The sequence below is a fragment of the Castor canadensis genome, chromosome X, assembly GCF_047511655.1.
Source record: "Castor canadensis chromosome X, mCasCan1.hap1v2, whole genome shotgun sequence".
Lineage (NCBI taxonomy): Eukaryota > Metazoa > Chordata > Mammalia > Rodentia > Castoridae > Castor > Castor canadensis.
The window spans coordinates 50374251-50383276 of record NC_133405.1 but is presented as its reverse complement, the minus strand read 5'-3'; the positions used below and the strand labels follow the sequence as shown (position 1 = coordinate 50383276).

General features: G+C 40.1%; 1 long non-coding RNA gene across 1 annotated transcript; it reads left to right on the top strand.

Moving 5' to 3' along the window:
- The first annotated feature begins 6808 nt into the window (after nt 1-6808).
- LOC141419601 (uncharacterized) lies at nt 6809-8520 on the top strand. The gene is made up of 2 exons (XR_012444238.1): nt 6809-6933; nt 8092-8520. It is a non-coding gene; the product is annotated as an uncharacterized lncRNA (long non-coding RNA).
- Nucleotides 8521-9026: the final 506 nt, after the last annotated feature.

Sequence of the window (9026 nt, the reverse complement as noted above, 5' to 3'; positions counted from 1 at the left end):
ACAGTAAGTTGTGGAAGAGCCATACAGAAAAATTACACACAAGCGTACACCTGTCATCTCCAAGCTATACAGAAGGCTGACAGGAGGTTTTCAATCCCAGGCCAACCCAGGCAAAAAGTTTTGTGAGATTCCATCTCAACAGAAAAGGGCTGGTTATGGTAGCATGTGCCTGTCATCTTGAGACAGCAGGATGCCTAAAATAGGAGGATCAAGGTCCAGGATGGTCTGGGTAAAAAGTGAGACCCTATCTCCAAACTAACCAGAGCAAAGAGGGCTGGAGTTGTGGCTCAAAAGGTAGAGTGCCTGCCTACTAAGTGTCAAGCCCTGAGTTATAATCCCAGTATCACCAAAAAAACAAATAATAACCAAAGCAAAAAAGACTGGGCACATGGCTTAAATAATAGAGCACCTGCCTAGCAGGCACAAGGTCCTGAGTCCAAATGCCTGTACCACCAAAAAAAAACACATACCCAGTATGAAATCACCCTGCTTATGGATTTGACTCCCTGTTTATTGTCAGTTTTCCCACTCAACATGACAGATCCAAGACCTCTGCCTGTCTTGTTCTCTGTGCTGTTTCCCCAGTGCCTAGACCAGTGCCTTGTACATAAATCACTGAATAAATATTACCTAATGGAAGGAATTGCTACCTATTTGATAATCCAGAGAAGACACTGATATTTAAGGCTGAGTTTCAGGAGCAGCCACTAATGGAATTAAACATGAAAGGATTCAAAGTTGAAGATCCACAGCAGTGCTTTTCAAACATGAATAAATATCAGAACCAACTGGAAAATGTACTCAAAATATAAATAACTCTCACAAACCCTCCCAGGTTTTGATTCAGCAGACTTAGTGTGGATCCAAATACTGCTGTTTTAATAAGCACCACTGGTGGTTTGATGAAGGGATCCATGGACCACACTTGAAAACATCCTGACTTCAGTAGCTCACATTTGAGTACCACTAATTCAATGCCACCCATGCAGAGTTCAGGGACATCTGAAGGGTCTCCAAAATGCTCTAGTCCTTACCTCCATCTGAGACCACAGATGTCTCTCCCACATGGGATCACACTTTACTCCAGAGTATTTCTGGTCATGAAGAGGATTGAAAATTGTCATCCTGTTGCATACACAGGATGGTGGAAAGGAAGTAACTTACTTACAGTATTCCCATGATCTTTTCAGTCTTACTACTCTGAACTGTCTAGCAGACTAGACACCACACTTTACTCCTCTCCAATAATTTCTTATTCAGTGATACAGACTCCATTCCTTCTCTGATATTACACTAGAAGAAAGAGAAGAATAAAAAAAGCACATGGAACAGAGAGGAAACTAGGAAGATGGGAAAACACATGAAACACAGGAGATGGGGAGATGACATCTTGTCTGTCCCCTCTCAGTCGACTGGAAAAAGACACTTTTCCTCTTCCCAGCTTCATTCCACAGCCCTCCCATACACAGAAGTGACACTGATGCTCCTATGTAATGAAAATGTGGCCTTATTGCTGTTTGCTGCTACATTTCCAAACATTCTCTCTATATTCTGCTATTATGTTAATATAAGAGACATGACATTGACAACAGAATAAAGGAGACAAAGTTTCAATGAGGAACTAGCATTTGCTAAGGACCTTCTAATGTCCCTCTTTATAGGTTTTTCCTTTTAAACCCTCAAAGTTATGCTCTGAGGTAGGCATCATTACTTCCTTTCTACAGATGGGGGAGACAGTCGGGCTCAGAAATCAAAGAGCATGTTCAAGGAATTCTAAGGAGACAAAAAACAGGCACTGAGGTCAACTTGAAGAGACTTCCACTGGCTAATTATAGGACAATTTGAGCATCAAAATATATAATGATAATAACAGAGAACAATCCTTTGAGGAAAATGGGTCACACTCATATAAATCAATACATGAATAAATATGTCAACAAAAAAATAAGGGAGAACTGAAAGCTCTACTCTACACTCAAAGAAATTTTAGAAGGAATAAAAACATTAGAAAAGCAACACTTAACAGTTGTCATGGCAATAACTGAATTCATCAATAATGGATGCTCGGTCTCACCAAATGGCACAGTAGTTGCTGAGTCACCATGGTAACCACACTGGCATTGGAAAGCCGAGAAAAAAGAGGAAAGTGCATGTCTCTCCCCTCTCTCCCCCCTCTTCTCTTCCCCTTCCCTTCCCCTTTTTCCTTCTCTCTCTCTCTCTCTCCCTCCCCCCTCCCTTCTTCCCTCTTTCTCTCCACTCATGATCCCAGTGATTGATTGAGATAGTTTGCTGAGGGATAAAGAAGAAAAACCTCTATAATTCAACAGATTCAATTTTAAGTACATATTTTAGTGATGGGCTTTTCTAGAGATCATCCACAATATTAATTAGAGGACATTTCACTTCCAAATTTCAGTACACTGCTAAAAAAAATTCTAAAAGCTGACACTGAAATATAGGCAAACACATGTTAAGCATCAAGTACTTTTTCATCATAGAGTAGGTAGCCTGAGATTTCAACCTCAACGATTCTTCAACAGCTATTGTTCAACATTTGCCTGCTGATAGTTGAATAAAAATAAAATATGTGGAAATGTAATTTAAAATACTGCCAATTAGAATAGCATAGGAAGTGTGAAATATTTAGTAATAGTTTGTCGACCACTATATAATACATGTACACTGAACACAACAAGACATTGTTGAGAGAAATTAAGACCTAAATATAGACACATATTATCTTCATGAGATGGAAGCCTCCGTATTATTAAAATGTCTAGTCTCCTCAAAGTGATCTACAGATTTAATGCAACAAAACTCTTAATAGACTTTTCAAGAAAGAAATTAACAGGCTGACTCACGGGAAAATGCAGAGAGCCTACACTACAAAAACTTTATCAAAGAACAAAGTTGGAGGATAAATATCTTTTTTATTGGTGGTACTGGGGGTTGAACTCAGGGCCTCACACTTGCTAGGCAGGCACTCTACCACTTGAGCCACTCTGCCAGCTCTTTTTTGTGTTGGGTATTTTTGAGGTAGGGTCTCATGAACCCAGGTTCATGCCTGGGGCTAGCTTTGAACCATGATCCTCCTGATCTCTGCCTCCTGAGTAGCTAAGATTACAGGTGTGAGCCACCTGGCTGGAGGATAAATATCTTATTTCAAGATATTCATACCTTGATCTAAAGTAATCAGGACACTGTGATAATGGCACCAAGGTAGAAATGTATATGAAAGGAACAGAATAAAGAATCCAAAACATAAAACTGGATATCTGAAAGCAAAAATCTAAAACTAGATCCATGACTCTCATCCTGTACAAATATCAAGTGAATTAAGGACCTTAATATGAAGCCTGAAACTCTGAAACAACTACAGGAAGTAGTAGGAAATGCACTGGAACATATAGGCATAAGCAATGACTTCCTAAACAGAACTCCAGTGGCTCAACAAATAATTGAAAGGTTAAACAAACTAAAAAGCTTCTGCACAGCAAAAGAAACAGTCACTAGTTAAGAGGCTGTCGATAGAATGGGAGAAAATCTTTGCCAGCTATTCATCTAATAAGGGACTAATATCCAGAATCTACAGGGAACTCAAAAAACTCAACCCCCAAAGAATCAACAGCCCAATGAATCAACAGCACATGAATTAAATAGGGAATTTTCAAAGGAAGAGATACAAATGGCCAGTAAATACAAGAAAAAGTGTTCAACTTCCCTGGCCATAAAAGAAATGCAAATCAAAATTACAGTAAGATTTCATCTTACCCCAGTTAGAATGGCTATTAACAAGAACACAAACAACAAATGTTGGTAAGGATGCAGCAAAGCAGGAACCCTTATACACTGTTGGTGGGAATGTAAATTAGTACAACCATTATAGAAAGCACTATGGAGATTCCTTAAAAAACTAAAAATAGAACTGTCATATGATCCAGCATTACCACTCTTAGGCATATACCTGAAGGAATGTAAGTCAGGACACAATAGAGACACTTGCACACCAATGTTTATTGCAGCACTATGCACAATAGCCAAGCTATGGAAACAACCCAGATGCCCTACAACTGATGAAGGGATTAAGAAAATCTCATATATATATATGAGTTTTATTCAGCCATAAGGAAAAATGAAAACACATGGTTTGAAGGTAAATGGATGCGATTGGAGGACATCATGTTAAGTGAAGTAAACCAGGTTCAGAAAGACAAAGGCCACATGTTTTCTCTCATATGTGGAAGATAGATCCAAAAGATAAACATATACACAAAAACAAACATGATCATATACAAACTTACATGTAGAGCATGTTTGCAACAGTGGAACTACTCTATGGAACTTGGGGGAAGAGGGAAAGGAAAAGAGAATGATAGAGAGTCAACAATATGAAAACACATTACATCTGTGCAGGTCGAGGACATAACAACATGTACTGAAAGCTGTTGAAAAATGGCGGGTGGGAGGGAAGAGATAAGAGAGAATAATGGAAGGGACTGAAATGACCAAACTAAAGTATACTCACAACAGGGATATTTTGGGAAACCCCTTTGAACACTGACTTTAGAATTAATAATGAAAGACAGGGCTATAAAATAGATAGAGTGTGGGTGGGTACTTGCGGCGGGGGAGGATGAACAGAGGTGATAAAGGTAAGGGAATATGGTTGATGGGCTTCATATACATATACTTAATAGAACAATGAAACCTCTTGCAATTGCTTCAAGTGGGGAAGCGAGAGGTTTGCAGGGGTGGGAGAGATGGCAGGAGTGATCTAACCAGTGTACAACATAAGGCTATTCGCAATTGTCACAATGAATTACCCCCCATACAATGAATATATTTTAATAAAAATGGAAAAATCCAAAAAATAGACCAACACATATATGGGCAACCTTTTTTTGTTGTTGTTTTGTTTTTTGGTTTTTTTGCATTTTTCTTTTATTATTCATATGTGCATACAAGGCTTGGTTCATTTCTCCCCCCTGCCCCCACCCCCTCCCTTACCACCCACTCCGCCCCCTCCCTCTCCGCCCCCCTCAATACCCAGCAGAAACTATTTTGTATGGGCAACCTTTTTTTTACAAAGTTGCAAACACAATTCAGTGGGTAGATGATAGTGTTTTCAAACTTTTTTGCTGTCACAAATGGATATACTCATGCACAAATATAAATGACCTATATATCATAATATATATAAAAGTCAACTCAAAATGGATCACAGGTCTAAAATAATACCTAAATCTATCATAAAAAAACCCACTAAATATTGTTTTATAAAGGGAGGAAACTGGGAGGGAGGTTACGGGAATATAATAGAGGGAGTGAACTTGTTTGAAATACACTATAGGCATATATGGAATTTTCACATGAAACTCCCCTGTACTATTAATGAATCCTAAACTTAAAAAAATAAGAAAACATAGGAGAAAACACTCTAATCTTCATGACCATAAGTTCGAAAAGTATTTCTAACATATGACATGAATATCACAATCCATAAATGAAGAAACAGATTATTTGGACTTCCTTAAAGTTAAAGACAGCTGCTCTTCCAAATATATGGTTGAGAAAAATGAAAAGACAAACTCTTAATTTGGAGACAATGTCTGAAAGTAATGTTTTTAATAAGGCACTTGTATTTAGAATGTAGAAAATCACACAAAAGACAATAAGGAAACAGACAATACAATAAATAAATGACCAAAAGGTTTGAATGGACATTCCAACAAGGAAGGCATACAAATGTCAGATAAGCACATCATTAATTATTAGGGAAGAGAACATAACTATAATAAGACACTAGTACACTCCCATAAGAATGGCCAAAATGACAAAGACTGGCCATACCAAGCACTAAAAAAGTTGTGGAATATGAAATTCTCATACACTGCTCATAGCAATGAAAAACAGTATGATCACTTTGAGCAGCTTGCCAGTTTCTTAGAATGTGAATCTGACTTCTATAACATGATAGCCATTGCCTTTCTAAGCATTTACCCCAGAGAAAGAATATTTATTCATAGCAGCTGTATTTACAAGAACCACAAATTAGAAACAATCTAAATATTCACCAACAGATAAACACATAAAAACACACTGTAGTATAGACATATACTGGAATACTATTCAGCAATAAAAAAGAATGAACTATTGGTAAATGCAACAAAATGGATATAAAGATAAGCACAAATACAGGTAAATGAACTCTACAATTCCATTTAAATATATCCCAGAGCATGAAATCTGATCTAATAGTGACTGAAGTGCTGAAGATGGTGACCACGAAAGAATCCATACCACAACTTCAAATTCCTAAAGACCTTCCCAACAACTGCGTGTTTCAACACACATGGGAGGGATACATGGAATCACTGACTACTGTTTAAGCAGGTGTTATCACTGAAGGTCCCAGCGATGCTGAGGGTGAGCGCTCTCACCCCCACGTCACACAGGGGGAAGCTGGGCTCAGAGAGTCCCTCCCTGTCTTACCCTCCCACACCCCACCTGTACATGGAAAGCAGCTCCAGGACACCACCCTCCCTGGGCCCAGGAGGGTCCCACATCTCTCTCTCACCACACATCCCGGCACCGAGTCCCAAAACGGGAAGGAGCCGACCTGGGTCTGTGATCCCTGCATCTCTCCACCCCCCGGGGGGTTCATTACCCCCCACCGCGGGCACCCACACCCTCAGCCTGCTGCACACAGCTGGAGGCGGGAGCCTGCTCTGTTCCAACCAGTTCACGCAGGTCTCCATTACAAAGTCGTCATGGTCGCCAGGGTCGCTGTGATGACGTCAGGTTTCTATGGCAACCGCGATGCGCAGACTTGTCCTTCCCACCGGAAATGCCTCCGCACAGCCCTGGCCTTGACTCCCCTCACCTTTCTCGCAAAGCAAAATGTCTTTACCCTGTAAACTTCATCTGAAAAGCGTAAGTAAGCGAGTCCAGGAGGGGACGCCATGGTCCCCATGATGACGTCAGGTTTCTATGGCAACCGCACTGCACACTATTCCACAGATTGGAAATGTCTCAGCACAGCCCTCCCTTCTGTACCTTTGCTTTCTCTGACAAAACACCCTCACCCTTCAGAACACCTGAGAAAGCATATGCATTAGAGAATCTCCGCGGGGACACAGGCAATTGGCAGAACTCTGTCCAGGTTGTTGGAACAAAAAACCTGTTCTCGGGAAGGGAATTTTTATTCACCATAAACGGGACCTTAGGGGAGTAGTATCAGTGAAGGAGCAGGAGAATTATCAGTACACAGAGACCCAGGGTGTCGCCTGAGGCTCTTGGAGATGGGCTAGCCTCTGAGGGGGAACACGTAAGATACACAACACACTATGCAGTTAAACAGCTGTGGCAGAAAACTAAGAGACTGTCCACAATCACCCGACTCGATGATCTAAAAAATGACCAAAAAAATGTCACTCAAGGACATTCACTGTTATTTTAGGAAGATGAGCCTAGAACAACATAGTAATTTAGTGGGCATAAACCTAGTCAGTTCAACCATACATTGGTTTATACTGAGGAATTCTTATCCTCCATTCCAGGTATTTTCTTCCATATAGAGGGACATCCATGACAAAAACACTTCTCCCTCTCTGCACATCAACTCCTTCTTTATTTCAGGAATTACTTAATCAATTTAGAAGGAGAAACAGGGACATCCCTGACCAACACAAATCTATCCTCTCTACACACTCATTTTCTATAGCAGAAACAATTTCATTGATTGGTGAGTTTGGGAGGAGAAACAGGGCTTGCACATCCCAGACTATCTCCCGTCAAACCTCTTTTTAGTAAGCTGCCCATCATGAGCCCTTGTTCTGATCTGCTCTTCAGGGATGCGTCTTACAATAGATTCACAGCTCTTCTCTTTCTTTGTCTCACTTTCTCCCAAAGTATTCTTATGGTTTTGCTCCAAAAGGCTTAAGTCTTTTAAAAGCACCCCAAAATACCTCCTACTCAAAGTCTAAGCTCTAAACCAACTAATAAATATGGCGAAATAAGAAAAAGACATGAATTTTATTCCTCATAAATGTAATATTGGAAAATGTGATATGTATATTTTCTGGAATGTAGATGCCTTATAAAATAATTCCAGAATTGGACAAACACATCCACCCAGAAGTGCTGAGCTGAGACATTCACAAAGGCCAAGGACTGCAGAGTACATCTACCTGCTGTCTAATGAAGGAGCTCTGTGTATGACTGCCCATGAAAAGGGACTTCCTTGGAAAGGACTATCCCTGTACCAGGAGAAAGCATTTGAGGATGTCTTCATTGAGAAGCACTTCTTCTGTGGTCATCTGAAGGCTCATTTATCAGGGACATCTAGAGAGAACCATCATATGCATTGTGACTGATACTGGTGTCTGCTGGGAGTTCAGCTAGGGATGCTACCTGAAGCACCTTGGTTAGACACAGAGTCCTCCATGTGTAGGGTTACCAGATAAAATAGGAACAGCCAATCAATTTTGGATTTGAAATAAATATTGATTTTTAACCTAAGTGTGATGGTTAATTTTATGTGTTAAGTCAGACTTAGGCCATTGTGCTTAGATAGCTCAACATTATTCTGTATATTTTTACAATGTAAAGCAGATTTCCCTCTATAATGTGGGTGACCCTCATCCGATCATCTGAAGGCCTCATTAGAGCAAATGTCTGATCTCCCCTGAGCAGGAGGAAATTTTGCTAGCAAACAGGCTTTGCACTTGGACTTCAACATTGGATCTTTCCTTGTCTTCCCTTGTCTTCAGTCTGCCAGCCCACCCTGCAGATTTTGCACTCTCTACCTCTAACACACACACACACTATTGTTTCTGTTTCTCTGGATTTGGTATGCACTATTATTTTGTTCATTTGAATGAGGCTGGGCTTTCATATTGCTAAATCTAACAGTCCTAGGAGAAAACCCTCTATGTAATTTTAATGACTATCCAAGATATTTTCAATGTGGCAGGTCTGGTGAAACAAGCAGTTCAAATTCTCGAGATGAATGCTGTTAATACCTA